The following is a 19,399-nucleotide window of genomic DNA, read 5'->3' as shown; positions in this document are numbered from 1 at the left end:
TTGTTAATCTTCTGGATTTCTGATTGCTGTCTCTCTATGGATTCTTGCAGCCTGTTAAATTTGTCATTATGCTCTTCTCTAATCTTTTTAATTTCCTCTATTGAGTGTTCTGCATTTTGCTTGATTTCCTTCCTAATTTCTTGAAGAGTTCTGTATATTAATCTTTTGTATTCTGCCTCTGGTAATTCAAAGAAATTTTCCTCCTCTGTGAAATTTCTAGATTCTTTATTTTGGGAGCTTACTGAAGCCATCATGGACTGCCTCTTTATGTGATTTGATATTGACTTTTGTCTCCAAGCCATCAATAAGTTATTATGTTTATTTATTTTATGTTTTGCTTACTGTGTCCTAGCTTCTTGTTTTGTTTTGATATGCCCAAGTAGGCTATTCGTGTGAGCTAGTTTGATCATTGGCACTTTGAAGCTCTAATGTCCTGTCACCAGGTCATTAGATCTGTTACTAGGTATGTGAGCTTAGGTGTCCACCCACTCCTCCCGTACAGATTCAGCTCAGGTGTCCAGGTAGATAGCCACCAAGTGTGTTGTGCAGGCTCTCACCTACGGTCCTAGACAGGCATGGGTCATTGATATAGGCACAGGCATCTGGTTGCAGCAGGAGGACACACTCTGAGCAGGGCAAGGGGCTAACGGCTGCCCCCGAGTATCTGGGAGGAAGGTGTGTCCATGTTCTCTAGAGCTCATAGTTGGGTGGGTTTTGCTGCCAGACTATGAGCACCCAATGCTGTTGAGTGTAAGGACCAGGGGACACCTCTTATTCTTGGGCCCCTATTGCAGGTGGCTAGGTGGCATCGGTGGAACCACCAGTCTTCAGGCCCCTGATGTGGGTAGGTGAAGTCCCTTCTTAATAGGCAGAGCAGTGTCAAATGTCATGAACCTGCCACTTCATAGCTGAAACAGTTGAAGTTAGACTTCAGGTATATACCCTGTTGTACTGCAGTAATGAGGGGCTACACTGTTGAAATGGGCCTACACGAGTCTATGTAAGGGGAAAGGCACTCAAAGTCTGTGGATCCCTTATGCTTGTGCCTAGGCAAAGGAGCTGAGTTCCTGGCTTAGGGGAACCATCAGTTTATTTTTTCCCCTGTTTGTTAATTTGTTCTCCCTCCATTGCTGGGAGAATGGCTCAGGGTGTGTGACGGATCCTACTGCTGGCCCAGGGGCTCGTCAATTGCTGAAGCCGGTCCAGGACCCAGTGCAGAACAGAGAGCGGGGAGGTAAATGGGAGAGAGGTTTTTCCCTAAGTTGGATGTTTTTGATCTGCACGGTAGGCCTGATGCAAGTACTTATCTTTCGCTGATCAAGAGTTTCTTCTCACTCTTTCTGGGTGGCCGAGTAGGCTCTCTGCTGCTGGGTCTCTCCTGGTGCGGAAAATGCCTTCTGAGCACCACTGCTTGCCTTTCTCACTGCTAACCCATGAGCTGATCAGGCCTGAAGTGCTCAGGCTCTCACCGGGTCAGGTCTAGCAATTCCTTGCTGCTTCTGAACTGTCTCTCCCTCCCCCTGCCACTCAGTCCAGTTCCTCAACTTTGCCTTTGATGTTCAGGGCTCCTACATTGTCATATATAATCAGATTCACTTGTTTTTTTGAGTCTTAGTTGTGAAAGGGTCCACTGGAAGCATCTGACTACTCCACCATCTTGGCCCCACCTCCCGAATTTCTCAAGAAACTATTTTATTATGAACCATCTCGTTCAAAATTGCTGAGCAGATGAGAGCACAACAGTTTCTAACATGTGTTGCTTATCTGTAAAAGTAAGAAGTATGCATATTTTTCTATTTATTTCATAATTGATCATTTGCTTTTAGGTGGAAGTGAATTAGAGTCCCCACTGCTGCATATCCGCCTACATTCCTATGTATATTGTGCATTTATACAGTGTTACCATCATTATAACTAAAAGCCACATAAATAATGCAAGCTGTCTCCGTGACATAGCTCTGCATATCATTATATATCTAAGTATTGGTTGTGTTGTTAAAAGTTTCAGTAAAACGAAAAATATAATGTTTTCTGCTCTTCAACAATAACAGTTTTCAAATCTTTAATCCCTTAGACATTATGTACTAGAATCATTGCCTTCTCAGAGCCTTCTCTGGTAAGAAGAAATGCCAATACTTTATAGGCCAATTGAGATGCCTTGACACTCTCCCAAAGTAATTTCTAGCTGATCCAGATTTTAAATCTAAAATAATGGTTAAGTACTAGGCTTTAGAGATAGTTTTACTGAAATAAAAATAAAAGTACAAACAGTCAAAATCTAACTTTATTGTAGTAATGTGCTTTTTTACTGTTTTAATAGTTATTGGCAAGTGGCATTTCCTGCAGTATTTGTCATAGGACTGAAAAGAAAGCATACTCATACTTCTAAGACCCTCACAAGAAAGAATGCTCTTATGTTAGATTGTCCTTGAGTTAGGGACCTATTATTTGCATTTTCATACATATCAATACTTTGTTTTGTTTACCTAAGTGAATTTAATCACTCTGATTTTAATTTTATTATAGTTTATTTTAGCTTAATAAGAAATATTTATAAATTAACTACAATGTCTTCAGATACATGAAATTGAAGAGAAATCTATACTGAAAAGAAAACTTGCAAATCAGACCTAAAATTACATATATATGCATACATGTATGCATATATATGTATATATATGTAGAGAGAGAGAGAGAAAGAAAGTGGTTAGGTAGTATATTTGCTATACAAGGTAAAGTTTTAAGATAATCAGAATAAGGTATATGATTTTATGGTATATTACCAAAGGTCACAGCATCTTTTGACAATTTAATAATAAAGTAATAACTTTTATATCATGGCTATACTTAAATTCAGAAATTAAAAATTCACTTTCAATAAATAATTTTTAAATATGTTTTTCCTTTAACCACATTAAAATAGAGTAAATATATTTATTTCCCAATTCCTGCTTAGTATTGTTATGTCCTGAACAAAATCTGGAGGAACAATATTTCCTCAAGTAAATTTAGGAGCATTAGACTTATTTCCCAATACTGATATAATAATTTGAAAATATGAACATACCGTATCACATACTATATTATTTTTACAACAGTATGATCTTCTGACAGTGATTTATGCAGATACATCAGTTACTTAAGACTAAAGATCTTTATGGCCTGGAAGATTCTTAGGTAGCCTTGACTAAGCACACGATTTGTTCCTATGTTAGGTATATATTTACTGAGCACCTACTCTGTGAGAAAACAAAGATTAATCAGACCTGGAACTAGGTATGGTTGAATAGATGTGTAATGCCCAGTAGGAAGTGCTACCTGCTGAAAGAGAAATCTACTATGAAGACTCAGATAATCACTTATCGGATATACATACTGCATTATGTTTCTGTCTTTAATGGTACCTAAAGGGATTTTCTACCTTTGAATTTTATTGGATAATATAAAAATTAGTTGAAATTACCTAACATAGCACTATGGGTAAAGATGATGTACTGATTATGAATTTCTCAACTTTTATTGGTACAAAAGTCCTTTGTTTTATTGCAAAAGAAGAAATTTCTTTTTATTGTAGGAAAATGTTTATAGATATGAAAGACAAAAAATAACCTGAACCAAATCCTGCCACCATGTGCATATATGCATATGTATTTTTAATAAAAATAGATGCAAATTGACCATGTTTCTAATCTGCTTTTATAAGTAATTTGTATATAGTTTTATTCACCTACTCCTCACTTATTGACATGATTAGGTTCCAAAGACCAGGTTTTTATGGGAAAATTGGCGTTATGTGAAAATGGAGGACAACCACATCAGCTCACAAACTGGAGGATGACTGCATCATTACATAACTGCCTAAATTACATCATTATATAACTGCCAAACCACTGAGAATTGTGGCCCAGCCAAGCTGACACATAACCTTAACCATCACAGCACCTCGGCATTTGTTATTACCAGAGGTACATCATTAGTGTGCAAAATAGTAGGATAGTAGATTTTTTACTATTGTTGTAAATGTGAAATGTTGGGTAATAAGAGAGTTGGTAACTGAGGAGTAGGTGTATATAATTTGTAAACAACTATTTACTGATACTTTTTAATGGACCAAGAGTATTCCATTAAATGCATACACCACAGTTCAGTAATTCAATTCCTTACTGTTCAAATTATGAGTTGCTTTCGGCAATCGACAATTTTAACCACTAAACAATTTACATCTTTGCCTACATCACAAATTATATTCTAAAGGAAAAATAACATACAGGGTTGAATTTTTATGTTAACTATTATTCATGTTTTTTAGACTTTCGATTTATAATTTTAAATTCATCTTCAAAAATATATCACCAATTGCAAGCAGTATGTAACAATGTGTTTTTCTGTATGGTTGCCAACACTGAGTATGTAATGTTTAATATTATCTAATTTGATAAGTTACAATGACATCTAATTGTAAAATTTTTCATTTATTTTGTATTAATGAAACTAAACTTTCTCTCTCTGTGCCTTGTCCAAATGTATTTCTTTTGTATGTGTTTTCTATTTGTGCTCTTTGGTTTTCAGTTTGCGGTAAGTTTTTTTTTTTCTTACTGAATTGTAACAACTTTTAAAGCATTGAGGTATTTATTTTTATCTGTTATGAGGGTTGCAATGATTTTCCCAATTATTATTGGTCTTTCTTTTGCTTTATGGTTTATCTTTGTGTTATGCTTAGGAAGGCCTTCTCTACTCAAAGTTTATATGAAACTCACCTGCATTTTCTACTGCTCTTCAATAGTTTTTTTTTTTTTTTTTTTTTGCAATTGTGTCTTTAGTTTATCTGGCAATTTATTTGGTAAATATTATGAGAAAAGAATCTCTTTTCTTCTTAATAATTTTCCAGTTGATTTAACACTTTTAATAAGTGCAGTCTTGATTAACTATTATTAGTCACTTCTAGCTCTAGGTAACAAAATCTCAGTACTGGGTTTAGTGTCTTTTTTCTGTCTCTAGCTTTTACTGACAGCATGCTAAAATGGGTCAGTCAAGGACAAAGCCCTACCACATGTAGTCAGGATCTGCTTTTATGTTGCTTGTTTCATGAACCAATGCACCTGGTTGTGGTTGTTCACCTAGCAATAAACTTGTGTTGTTGCATCCATCCAGCCTGCCTTACTCACTGCTGCTGCCCATCAGAGTTAGCCCTACCATAACTTCAAGGGTCAACTGTTGTTCAGTATGTGAAAATTGAAGCAACTTAACAGTAGTTAGTATTTGGAGTCCCTGGGTGGTGCAAATGGTTAATGCACTCACTGCTAACCAAAAGGTTGGAGTTTAGAGAACACCTGGAAGTGCCTCATAAGAAAGGCATGGTGATCTCCTTATGAAAAAACATCCATTGAAAACCCTGTGGAGCACAGTTCTACTCTGTCATACATGTGGTTGCCATGAGTCGGAGTCGACTTGATGGCAACTAATTTTTCTTGGGGTGGGGGGAGTTAACATTAGTATTTAGGGCTACTTTCCGTTTAAGTCTTCTTTGCTGCCTCTCCTACTCTGATTTAAGTGCTTTGCTTTTCAGGCGCATTCTTGGACTCTGGAAACCCGCTTTCCATTGGGATTAGTTTGACTGCTCTGTTAAGGCTTTTACAGACTTGGAAGAAATGCCCTTGAACTCAGACCTGTGGCCATCAACCTCTAGTTAATTCTGACTTGGGAACCAAGGATTTTATCTATAGATAGCAGTGTAGTGAAGACTTTCAGTGTCTGGAATGTTTACTGTGGCTGCTGTAACACATTACCACAAATCCGGTGGCTTAAAACAACATAAATTTATTCTCTTACAATTCTGGATGCCAGAAGTTCAAAATCAGTACCACTGAGCTAAAGTCCAGTATCGGCAGCGCCATGCTCCTTTGGGAGGCTCTAGGGGAATATTCATTGCTTGCCTCTTCTAGCTTCTGCGAGTGGATGCCAGCATTCCTTGATTTGTGACCACATGACTCCAATCTCTGCCTCCATAGTCACATTGCCATTTCTTCTTCTGTCTGTATCAAATCTCCTTCTGCCTCCCTTTTATAAAGACACTTGGAGTGCATTTAGGGCTTACCAAGATAATACAGGGTAATCTGCACATCTCAAGATCCTTAACTTTACATCTGCAGTCTTTGCCATTGTTGTTGTGTGCTGTTGAGTTGATTCCAACTCACAGTGACCCTATAGGATAGAGCAGAACTTCGCCATAGGGTTTCCTAGGCTGTAATCTTTATGGAACAGATCACCATGTCTTTTCTCTGCGTAGTGGTGGATAGGTTCAACCCACCAATCTTTCGGTTAGCAGCTGAGCACTTAACCATTGTACCATTGACTCTTCTGGTCTTTTCCATATAGGGTAACAATTACAGGCTCCAGGAATTAGGATCCAATGTCTTTGAGGACAATTGTTTAGCCTAATATATTTGCTCAAGTTCTGGAATTAAATAGCACTAGGTTTAAATCTCAGATCTGGCATTCATTAACTGTGTGGACTTAAGTGATGACATAAACTCTCTGTGCTTCCGTTTCTTCACTAAAAAATAATGGGCGTAAGACTACATATATCATAGAGTTATTGTCAGCCTTAAGGAAGAAAATGTATGCAGAACAATTATCAAATTCTCCATTTCTTAAGGAAACATTAAATATTAGTTATTACGTGGTGATATAAGTTTGGAAGATTATATTGGATCAAATTGTAGAGAACCTTAAATACTACACTAAGGAATTTGAAAATTTTGTGCATGGGGGGGCATTTAGGAGCCATTTCAGTTTCTTTATGTAAATGAGTGGGTCAGAAGATAATAGAAGTGCATTAAAGATTTATTTTGGTATCACTGTGTAGACTGGACTGAGAAACAAAGAAAACTAGAAGAAAGATAATTAGCTGAAAATTATTGAGGCAGTGTTATTGACATAAACTAGCGAGAAAGTGTCTTTAGAAAGTAAAGACCTTATATGTCTCCCCTAGACTGTAAGCTCCAGGAAGGCAGAGACAGTGCCATTTTGTCCATCATTGTAGCCCTAGCACCTAACATAATAAGTTCTATCTATTCCAAATGTTTGTTGAATCAGTGAACTAATTAAGTTCCATCTAGAGGCTGGAATATTGCTGTTCTAGACCATTGGAAGAAATATATTAATGTCCTGCATACGTTTTCAGAAACATCAAAAGCACAGAAAATACAAGATTTTCTTTGAAAGCAGCTTATCTGAAAACAGCTTTGGGGCTCTGGATGAACAGAGTTTTGGAGGAATCAATAGTGTTGTGTAGCTGATAAAAAATGTTTAGTATTGTAAGCTTTATCAAAGTCACTGATCAATATTCTGGGTGATAGATTGATAAAGTATAATGATACAAAGATTGGTGCATTAGTCAGGATTTGGTCAGGCACAAAGACACCAATCTAGGAATTTTAGTCAGGAAGAGATTTTAAATATATGTAATTAGGTGTTTGCAAAGCTTTAAGAGGGGGTGGGAGAGCAAATGTCATGGAAAGCTGCCAATAATCTTAGGAAATCAGGGAATTGGAACAGGCAGTCTCAGCTCTCAGTAGCACCAAATGGGAGACTCAAAGAAGAATACCTAGAAACAGCTGCAAAGCCTCACACCTGTCCAAGCCCACTCACTTTCCTGCCAGTATCAGAGGATCTTCCACTTCTCTACAATATTCCAAATCTCATGTTTGACTAGAACCCTACTAATGAATGATACTGGGATGTGTAAATTCAGGATTTCCAGCCATTATAATACTGGAAAGAGTGGATAAAGATGAGGATGGTGCTAACCTCCAACAAAGGTTCTACTGTGGCTTGGGAGGTGTTTTCATAAAAAACTTGAATCATATTTGGAGACTATAAATACAGAATGTCAAGGGAACCTGAAAATCATCTGTAGAAGAAGGACTGGATTTGCTCTATTTTTCCAGAACATCCAAGGTGGAACAATGTGCTTAGAACCATTAAGAAAATTTCAACTTTGCTTAACAAAAAATTTCCCTATGTTGAGATATGACATGGAATTAGTGGCATCACTAGGGAGGTGCAGGGGATGAGAACTGCATCAAGTGACACTCTCAGAGGGGCTGACACCAAAATGACTGGGTTTAAAATTTTTGTGTAGTGTTTCCGCAGAAATTTTTTTTTTTATAAAAATATCCCAGTATTTACTTATAACAACAAGAACCCTTTTTTTGGAAGCCCAACTTACATGTATCAATATACCTACAAAGCTAAAACTCTATGCTAATTTACTTTTTGAACCTTCTAATCTGCTCCAGTCAGAGCTGTCATTATTATCCAATTATAATGATGCTTTGAATCACGTGGTTTTGTTTGCATGTGATACAAGCACGGGCTGCTGTTTTCATTGCTGCTGGTGTTTTTATAGTTGCTTATTTTGTCAAATTTTCTGGTGTTTTGGGTACAATATTGTGGTAATTACATTTGTGAACCTATATCAATAACTGTTTTGAGAATTAAGTAGTAATTAAAGGAAAATAAGAAGTGATATACAGAAATTACAATTTACAAGAAACATTAGTACAAAAAATATTACTAAGGATTCTGTATGGTCTGGTATGGAAGGAGGTTCATGGTGGGGGGGGTGACACCATGAGTTACTACACTGGGTGACACCAACACTAGTGACGCCACTGTGTGGAATAGACTTCTTTGGGTAATATTGTGTTCTATTCAAATAGAGGCTGGGTGATTGCCTCTCTAGGATACTAGGGAAGAATTTCCTTCTCTGGAATATACATTCTACCCTGAATATGCTATGAATTACTATCAGTTATAATTGGAAGAGGATGGGAATCTAAAAGGGAATGGAGAAATCCACAAGAAGAGAGAATGTTACTTAACAGAAAGGATGAAAGAAAGTTATCACTTTAGGGAAAGAAGTAAAAGTAACTTTTGTCTCTGTGATTGGAGTCACATCTTCAATGCCAGTGTGGAAAAAAAAAGAGCAGAGTATGTCTAATAAAGATAACATTATAGATTCCCCAAAGTAATGTCATCATATTAAGGTTTAAAGCTAACCTGTTGCCGTCAAGTTGATTATGACTCATAGCAATCCTATAGGACGAGTAGAACTGCCCCATAGGGTTTCCAAGGTGATAATCATTACAGAAGCAGATTGCCACAACTTTCTCCTGTGGAGCGGCTTGTAGGTTTGAGCTGCTGACCTTTTGGTTGGCAGCTGAGCTCTTTAACCACTGTGCCACAGAGATCCTCATTTAAAGCTACTGAGTGTTTGTGTCAGAACTAAATCAGATCAGAATCTAGACTAGAAGATGCTGGGGATAGTGGGGAATGTACTTTTATGGTGATCAAGATGCCAGGGAGGAAATTATAATCTAAACTTTAGAGCATTTCATCAAGTAAGCTACATCTGGAAGTAGAAGGCAGAGGTTGTTCAGGTGGAAAGAGAGAACTTATTTCTGACCTTAGAGTCATAATGTATTTCAATAATACACTTTATGGCCACTTCTACTCTCCAGATTATTGTTGTGTGTCATCGAGTGGATTTTTGACTCATAACACCCTATATGACAGAATAGAACCTCTGTACAGGGTTTTCTAGGCTGTAATCTTTACAGGAGCAGATTGCCAGGCCTTTTCTTCCACCAGCTACTGTTGGATTCCAACCTCCGACCTTTAGGTTGGCAACCAAGCACTTAACAGCTGTGCCAATTTTGTCACTTGCATTTTCTGCCTGTGTCCAGCTGGGTTTATCTTGTTTCTCCTGTTAGATTGTAAATCTCATTAGAATCCACTGGTCTTAATATTTTTCCTTTCAGTGCCTTTCTCATAGCCAGGCATTAAGCAATAAGCTTTGCAAAATACTTGTCTCAAATTTACTTTATAGTGTATCTTCCTAGTTAGCTAAATATATCTTTTACTTGAATCTACATTCAAAATTCTTAAATAATTTGATTTTAATGGAAATATTTCATCATCTGTTTGATTTAGTTCTACTTTCCAATTTGACATTTTAACCTTCATTTTAAACATTATTAATTTAATTTAATATGTTTAATCACCAAGGATCACCGTTAAGATTTTTTTTTTCTTTTTTCTTTTTAATTTCTGCCCTTTTAAAAGAACTAAATTGAATTTAAACTTTTCTATGGGTTTTGAGATCTTAAAATAGTTTGGACAAAGTTAAAGTATATATGAGGCTCAGTATAAAAAATATACAGTGAACTTTAATAGAACAAGAAAGAAGACTCCATTACGACCTGCATTTGTTCTGTTTTCTTTCAGTAGGTATAGAAATATCAGTAAGGGAGGGGGATGCATTTTCTTTATCATGCGAAAGATTTTTCTTTAATATGTTTTGCATATTAAGAAAATATTTATTTGTAGGATGATATGACTTTAATGCAGTCCATCCAAATGTCTCTGACATTAAGAACACAAATTATTCCTGAAAGGTTACATGATAATTCAAATTAAACCATAAAGGAGAAGCAAGGGTAGGTTTCATTTTGTAGCCCTATCTAGTACAGTCCCATCTGTTCCCCTAAGTACTATTTACATTATGTCTTACTAAATATATGTTTTAGAACTCTCATCATAATGAAATTTGAAATATAGTTCCTTAACCTCAAGGGTTTTTTAAGATTGTGATTTAGAACTAATGCTTTCAAGTTCTTCACGACATTATTATCCAAGAAGAGTAAGTAACTTTGTCTTAATTATCAAGTGGGCAGATCAGATTGAAACTGATTTATTTCAAAGAAGGTTTAGTTATTTTTTCTTTTGCTCTGCTTTAAAGACCAAATAACCAACTGGAGGAAGGCTGAAGTGATTGACATAATAAAGAAAGAATAATTATTATCTTTCCACGCACAAATGTAAGTGTTATCTCTCCCCATGTTGTTGTTGTCAGGTGCCCTCGAGTCATTTCCAACTCATAGCAACTGTACAACAGAATGAAACACTGCCTGGTCCTGCACCATCCTCACAATCCTTCTATGTTTGAGCCCATTGTTGCAGCCACTGTGTCAATCCATTTTATCGAGGGTCTTCCTCTTTTAATTTGACCTTCTACCTAACCAAGCATCGTGGATTGAACTGTGTCCTCACAAAATATGTGTCAAGTTGGCTAGGCCATTATTCCCAGTATTGTGTGATTGTCCACCATTTTGTCATCTGGTGTGATTTTCCTATGTGTTGTAAATCCCATCTCTATGATGTTAGCGAGTTGGGATTATTGGTAGTTTCGTTAATGAGACAGGACTCAATCTACAAGATTAGGTTGTGTGTTGAGTCAATCTCTTTTGAGATAGAAAAGAGAGAAGCAAACAGAGAGACATGGGAACCTCAAATCACCAAGAAACAAGAGCCAGGAGAATAGCATGTCCTTTGGACCTGGGTTCCCTGCACTGAGAAGCTCCTCTACCAGAGAAGATTGATGACAAGGACCTTCCCCCCAGAGCTGACAGAGAGAGAAAACCTTCCCCTGGAGCTGGCACCCTGAATTCAGACTTCTAGCCTCCTAGACTGTGAGAGAATAAATTTCTCTTTGTTAAAGCCATTTACTTGTGGTATTTCTGTTATAGCAGCACTAGATAACCAAGACAATGTCTTTCTCCAGGGGCTGATCTTCCTGATAACATGTCCAAAGTACATATTATCTTCGTTTCCAAGGAGCACTCCGACTGTACTTCTTCCAAGCCCAATTTGTTCCTTCTTCTGGCAGTCCATAGTATATTCAATATTCTTCGCTAACATCATAATTCAAAGGCATCAATTCTTTTCAGTCTTCCTTATTCATTGCCAGCTTTCACATGAGTATGAAGGGATTGAAAATATCATAGCTTGGGTCAGACGCGCCTTAGTCCTCTAAGTAACATGTTTGCTTTTCTACACTTTAAAGAGGTCTTTTGCCCAATTCAATGTGTCATTTGATTTCTTGACTGCTGCTTCTGTGGGCATTGATTGTGGATCCAAGGAAAATGCCATCCTTGACAACTTCAGTATTTTCTCCCTTTATCATGATGTTGCTTATTGGTCCAGTTATGACAATTTTAGTTTTCTATATGTTGAGGTGTAATCCATACTGAAGGCTGTAATCTTTGATCTTCATCAGTAAGTACTTCAAGTCCTCTTCACTTCAACTTCAACTTCAACTCAACTAGCATATGAGCAATTGATGGTCTGTGCTACAGTCAGCCCCTGGCCTTATTCTGACTGATGATATTGAGGTTTTCCATTGCCTTTTTCCACAGATAGTTGATTTGATTCCTGTGTTTTCCATCTGGTGAGGTCCACATGTGTGGTCACTGTTTATGTTGTTGCAAAACATATTTGCAGTGAAGAAGTTGTTGGTCTTTCAAAGTTCTGTCATGCAATATCCGATGTCATTTCTATCACCAAGGTTATATTTTCCAACTGCAAATCCTTCTTGTTTGTTTCCAGCTTTTGCATTCCAATCACCAGTAATGATCAATGCATCTTGATTCATGTTTGATCAATTTCAGACTGTATAAGTTGATAAACATCTTCAATTTCTTCATCTTGGCATTAGTCACTGGTGTGTAAACTTGAATAATAGTCATATTAACTGTTCTTCCTTATAAGTGTATGAATATTACCCTATCATTGACAGCGTTGTACTTCAGGATAGATCTTGAAATGTTATTTTAGACAATGAATGCATCACCATTCCTCTTCAATTTTCATTCATGGCATAGTAGGCCATATGATTGTCCAATTCAAAATGGCCAATACCAGAACATTTCAGCTCACAAATGCCTAGGATATCAATCTTTATGTGTTCCATTTCATTTTTGATGACTTCCAATTTTCCTAGATTCATATGTCGTACATATTCCGATTATTAACAGATGTTTGCAGCTGTTTCTTCTCACTTTGAGTCATGCCACATCAGCAAATGAAGGTCCCAAAAGCTTTACTACATCTACATCATCAAGGTCAACTCTACTTCGTGGAGGCATTTCTTCCCTAGTTGTATTTTGAGTGCCTTCTAACCTGAAGGTCTTATCTTCCAGCGCTATATCAGACAATGTTCCACTGCTATTCATAAGGTTTTCACTGTCCAATTTTTTCAGATGTGGGCTTCCAGCTCTTTCTTTCTAGTCTGTCTTAGTTTGTAAGTTCCATTGAAAGGTTTCACCACAGATAACGCTGCTAGTATTTGAAATACTGGTGGCATAGCTTCCATCATCACAGCAACACACAAGCCACCACAATATGACAAACTAGCAAACTGATCTATATATTAGATCTATATATTAGATGTATTTATAAAATATCCATGTATGCAGTCTTGTGTATAATAAACATTAAGGGAAATTTGCTTACCAACTGTTAATCAGAATGTATTGGCTAATGGAAGGATATTAGTTCAATTATTTCTTTTTCAAATAAGTTTTTCTCTGGAGGTTTCAGATGATGTATTTATCAGTAATAAGCTTAAATAGAGTGAAAATTAATTATTACATATTTTTTATAATTATAACATACCTTTAATTTGCTTATTTAAGAATAATACTTAAATAGATAAATGAATGAGTTATTTTAGGAGGCTGTTAATGAAAATGGGGGAAAATGCCAAGTTTATAACTAGGTTCTGATATTCATAGTTATGCATTTTCCTATTTGTTCTCTTTAACTACACATAACCAACAGAGAGGCTTGATAAATTAATACTGGTGACTTTCATACAATGACACATTTTAGAAATGAAAGCAATACTAATTGGGTGTTGTGTGGCAGGTTTTGTGGAAGTGCATTTCATACCTGATCTCATTAAGTTCTCCCAAGGATAGTTTGGGGGTGGTATACTTATCTATGTTTTACAAGTGAGCGAACCAAAGCTGAGAGTTGTTAGACAGCTTGCCTATGAGCACACAATATAATAAGCTAGAGTTATGGATCCTTTAAATCCAAATCTCACAGATGTTAATGTCTGTGCTCTTAAACACTATCCTACATCTTCTTGGGGGTTGTTCTTGCCTAAAATCCAACCATTCGAAAGATGTATAGCGTGATTTGATTGCAGTTTTATGCCTCAGGAGATGGAGAAGAAGAGAACCGGTATTCTATAATTAATTCTGACCAACAAGGAAGAGAAGATAGGTGAAGTGTTAGTGAGGGCAACCGGAGAAAAAACAATAACCAAGAAATGTCCAGTGCCCAAAACCACTTCCTTTATTCTTTCTTAGTGTCCAGAACCAAGATTTTGTTGATGTAATATAATCAAGATGACCTAATTCTGCTTTACCAGAGATAGGTTTTGTCCAGTGTTTTTCAACCTGTAGCATGCATCAGAATCACTGGGAGAGCTTGTTAAAACACCTTGGGCTCACCTCCAGAGTGTCTGGTTAAGTAGATCTGTGGTGGGGCCCAAGAATTTGCATTTTTAACAAGTTTGCAGGTGATACTAATGCTTCTGGTCTGGGGACACACTTTGAGAGCCAATGGTTTAATCAAGCTCTGAACCTGGCTGCACACCGGAATTACCGAGGGCACTGTTAAAAGATTCCAATACCCAGACCCCATCCTATTGAATTGAATCAAAATTTTGGTGGTGAATTTAGTTGTGAGTATTTTTATAAAGCACCTCAGGGTTGTGCAGCTAAGTCTTGAAAAATGCATGGTCATCCACATTAAGCAGGTACCCCAAAACACAAGCTCCACGGAATATTTCTTGCCCTGAGTCCCATACAGGAATGGCTCTGAATAGTGGATTCCTTCTGATAAATTTTTCACCTTATCAACTTCTTTGGTATGCTTCCCCATGGTTAAAATCTTTCTTACCATTTTGCTCCCAAGGGTAACCATTTCCTCTCCTACATTTATAGTACTTTTCAGTTTTATTATTATTTTTTCCTGAAATGCTTCTTACTTTTTTACAGGGCAAACTGACAGTCTGACTTTCATACTTAGATGTTTTCTGTGAATAGCAAGCAGGCTTTCGCATGGTTTTTTCCAATACAGAAAAATAACTGAGGTCCTTATCATTTGATGGAGGACTCTTCTTAGGGATAACTTAAGATTATCTGGAAATTTATTGACTTTTCCTTGGCATTTAAGTGATAATAGGAATTTAATTTATTCGTATGCTCACTGTAAAGACCTGGCTATGAATAGTTGAAACGAGCTAGCATTATGCTATTACCATGATTTAGGATTGGATTATAAAGAATGCAGTTAATTATCTTATTGGCTAGCCATGTATTGATATATTGAATTGATATATACAAGTATTTGCTAAGTGAAATATCCCTCTGGAACTGTTTCCAATATTTACTGTAAAAAAGTGACTGAGATAATTGTTAATTAAATTATACCTTGTTCTCTTTCTGAGGATATTTGAGAGAAATTAGTTTGCAGTCTGCTATGAGGATATGATGTAGTTTTACTGAAAAATTGGTTTGGTTTTGTATGTTTTTTAAGGGTCTCAGTTATATTACTAATCATTCTTCGCTCTTCATATTGGTTCATAAAAATTTTTGATCTCATGTTAGTAAGTTTGTGACACCTCTAGAATGCATTTTGTGATCCCGTTTTATCCTTGGCTTCATTTAACGTCTCATCCTTTATTTTCTCTTTGTCTTATCTTGTGTGTGTGTGTAACTTTTAGTTTATATTTTACTTTATTGTATGGATTTTTGTAAATAGCATTACATTTTGAGAACAAGGTGAGATATAAGTAATAAAAATTAGATTTAGGAAGTACAAGCAATATTACTGATCTCATTAGAAATGCACTGGTTCTGTGAACTTTGTTGTAATCATAATAATTTGTTATTTACTTATAATTGCTTTCATTTTGATGCAGTAATCCAGTTTCCTCACTATTATTAATCATCATAAAATAATGAACAAAAGTTCTTAAAATTTGAGGAGGTGGGGGCAAGATGGCAGAGTAGTCACATGCTTCCTGTGGTCCCTCTTACAATGAAGACCCCAAAAAACAAGTGAATTGTTTATATATGACAATCGAGGAGCCCCGAACATCAAAGGCAAAGTTGAGGAATCAGACTGAGCAGCAGGGGGAGGGAGAGTTGGTTCAGAAGCAGCAAGGAGTTGCCAGATCTGACCCAGCAGGAACTGGCATCCTGTAGGCCAGATTGGCTGGCGTGTACGGTGAGACAAGCAGTGGTGCTCAGGACACATTTTCCACATCAAGAGAGACACAGCAGTGGAGAGTCTACTCAAGTCTCCAGAACCAGTGAAAAGTGGCACTCAATCAGCAAAACATACGTACATGAGTCTAACCTACTGCATGGATCAAAAAACACTCCCTTTGGAAAAACCTCTCTCCCATTTACCTGCCTCTCACCACACTGCACCAGGTCCTGGGCCGACTTCGGCAATTGCCACATCCCTGGGCCAGAAGTGAAACCCGCCATGTACCCTGAGCCATTCTCCAGCCTTGCAAAGGGAAAAAATTAACAAACAGGAAAAATAATTTGCCAGCTCCCCTAAGCTGAGAACTCAGGGTAGGCACAGCTCCTTTGTCTAGGCACAGGCATAAGGGGACCGTCGACTTTGAATGCCTTTCACAGCTGCAAAGACATGTTTGGGCCCATTTCAACAGCATAGGCCCTCATTAACACAGTACAACAGGGTATATACCTGAAGTCTAACTTCAACTGTATCAGCTATACAGTGGAGTGGCAGGTCTGTGACATTTGACACTGCTCTGCCCATGAAGCAAGCGTCCTCACCTAGCCACATCAGGGCCCTCAGGACTGGTGGCTCCACCCATGTCACCTAGCCACTCATGACAGGGGTCCAAGAATAAATGGTGCCTCCCAGTCCTTACAGCCAACAGCACTGGGTGCTCATAGTCTGGCTGCAAAACCCATCCACCTATGAGCTCTAGGGAAGAGGGACATGCTTTCCTCCCAGACACTCAGGGGCAGCCGTCAGCCCCCTGACTTGCTCAGTGCATGACCCCCTACTACAGCCAGATACTTGTGCCTACACTAATCACCCATGCCCATCTAGGACTGTAGGTGAGAGCCTGCATCATACACTTGTTGACCGATTACCTGGACACACGAGCTGAATCCATACAGGAAAAGTAAATGGAATCCTGGGCTCACGTACCTAATAACAGATCTAACCACCTGATGACAGGATGTTAGAGCTTCAAAGGCACCAATAATCACACTAGCGCACATGAGCAGCTTATCTGGGCATATCAAAACAAAACAAGAAGGTAAGACACAGTAAGCAAACAATAAATAAATAAATATAATAACTTATTGATGGCTCAGAGACAACAGTCAATATCAAATCACATAAAGAGGCAGACCATGCTGGCTTCAACAAGCTCCCAGAACAAAGAATGAAGAAATCTTCTGGAAGAAGAGAACTTCTTGGAATTACTGAAGGTAAAAAGAAAAGATTAATATACAGAATTCTTGAAGAGTTCAGGAAGGAAGTCAGTCAAAATGCAGAAAATCCAAGGAACATACAGACAAAGCAACAGAGGAATTTAAGAATATTATAGAAGAGCATAATGACAAATTTAACAGGCTGCAAGAATCCATAGAGACGGCAATCATAAATCCAGCAGATTAACAATAAAATTTCAGAATTAGACACCTCAATAGAAAGTCATAGGAGCTGAATTGAGGCAATAGAAGTCAGAATTAGAGAGATAGAAGATAAAGCACTTGACACCAATTTATTTGAGGAAAAATAGGGTAAAAGAATTTTTAAAAATGAAGACACTCTAAGAATTTTGTGCGACTCTATCAAGAGGAATAACCTGCAAGTGATTGGAGTATGAGAACAGAGGGGAATAACAGAAAATACGGAGAGAATTGTTGAAGATTTGCTGGCAGAAAACTTCCCTGATACCATGAAAGATAAGAAGATATATATCCAAGATGCTCATCAAACTCCACACAAGGTAGATCCCAAAAGAAAGTCACCAAGACATATTATAATCAAACTTGCCAAAACAAAAGATAAAGAATTCTAAGACTGGTTAGGGATAAACAAAAAGTCATCTACAATGGAGAATCAATAAAACTAAATTTGGACTACTCAGCAGAATCCATGCAGGCAAGAAGGCAATGGGATGACATATATAAAGCCTTGAAGGAAAACAACTGCCAGCCAAGAGTTATATATCCAGCAAAACTGTCTCTCAAATACAATGGTGAAATTAGGGCATTTCCAGATGAATGGACGTTTACAGAATTTGTAAAAACCAAACTAAAATTACAAGAAACACTAAAAGGAGTCCTCCGGTTAGAAAATCAGTAGCATCAGATAACAACCCAAGACTAGAACACAGGACAGAGCAGCCAGATAGGGAAGTCACAAAAATAAATCAAAGCTAAAACATTGAAAATAGGGAATCAGAGACATCAATATGTAAAAGATGACAACATTAAAACAAAAAAGGGGACTAAAAAATGTAGTCATAGATCTTTCATATGGAGAAGAAGTCAAGGCAATATAAAGAAATAAAAAAGTGGTTTAAACATAGGAAAATAGGGATAAATACTAAGGTAACCAAAAAGGAAGCTAACAATCCTACAAATCAAAATAAAAAGCAAGAAAAACATAAAGACTTAGCAAATACAAAATCAACAACAATGAAAAAGATGAAAAGACAATGCATAAAGAAAACAACTCAGCACAGAAAATTCAGTGGAACAAGGAAACTGTCAACAACACACAAAAAAGACATCAAAATGACAGCACTAAACTCATACCTATCAATAATTATGCTGAATATTAATGGATTAAATGTACCAATAAAGAGAAAGAGAGTGGCAGAATGGATAAAAATACACGATCCATGTATATGCTGCGTACAAGAGACAAACCTTAGACTTAAAGACACAAACAAACCAAAACTCAAAGGAAGGAAAAAATATTTCAAGCAAACAACAATCAAAAAAGAGCAAGAGTGGCAAAATTAATCTCTCACAAAATAGACTTTAAAGTAAAATCCACCACAAAGGATAAGGAAGGACACTATATAATGATTAAAGCGTCAATACACCAGGAAGACATAACCATAATAAATATTTATGCACCCAACAACAGAGATCCAAAATACATAAAACAAACTCCAATAGCATTGCAAAGAGATATACAGCTCCACAATAATAGTGGGAGAGTTCAACACACCACTTTCGGTGAAGGACAGAACATCCAGAAAGAAGCTCAATAAAGACATGGAAGATCTAAATGCTACAATCAGCCAACTTGATCTCATGGACATATACTGAACACTCCACCCAACAGCAGCCAAGTATACTTTCTTTTCCAATGCACATGGAACATTCTCCAGAATAGACCACATAATTAGGCCACAAAGCAAGCCTTAACAGAATCCAAAGCATAGAAATATTACAAAGCATCTTTT

The 19,399-nt window shown here is 37.1% G+C and overlaps 1 protein-coding gene across 1 annotated transcript in view; it reads left to right on the top strand.

The window, feature by feature from the left end:
* Nucleotides 1–19,399, top strand: part of MALRD1 (MAM and LDL receptor class A domain containing 1) — a 964,362-nt gene that overhangs the window by 336,209 nt on the left and 608,754 nt on the right. The gene's annotated exons all lie outside the window — the stretch shown is intronic.

The sequence above is a fragment of the Trichechus manatus genome, unplaced genomic scaffold (assembly GCF_000243295.1).
Source record: "Trichechus manatus latirostris isolate Lorelei unplaced genomic scaffold, TriManLat1.0 scaffold00075, whole genome shotgun sequence".
Classification (NCBI taxonomy): Eukaryota; Metazoa; Chordata; class Mammalia; order Sirenia; family Trichechidae; genus Trichechus; species Trichechus manatus.
This window is presented reverse-complemented; position numbering and strand designations above follow the sequence as displayed.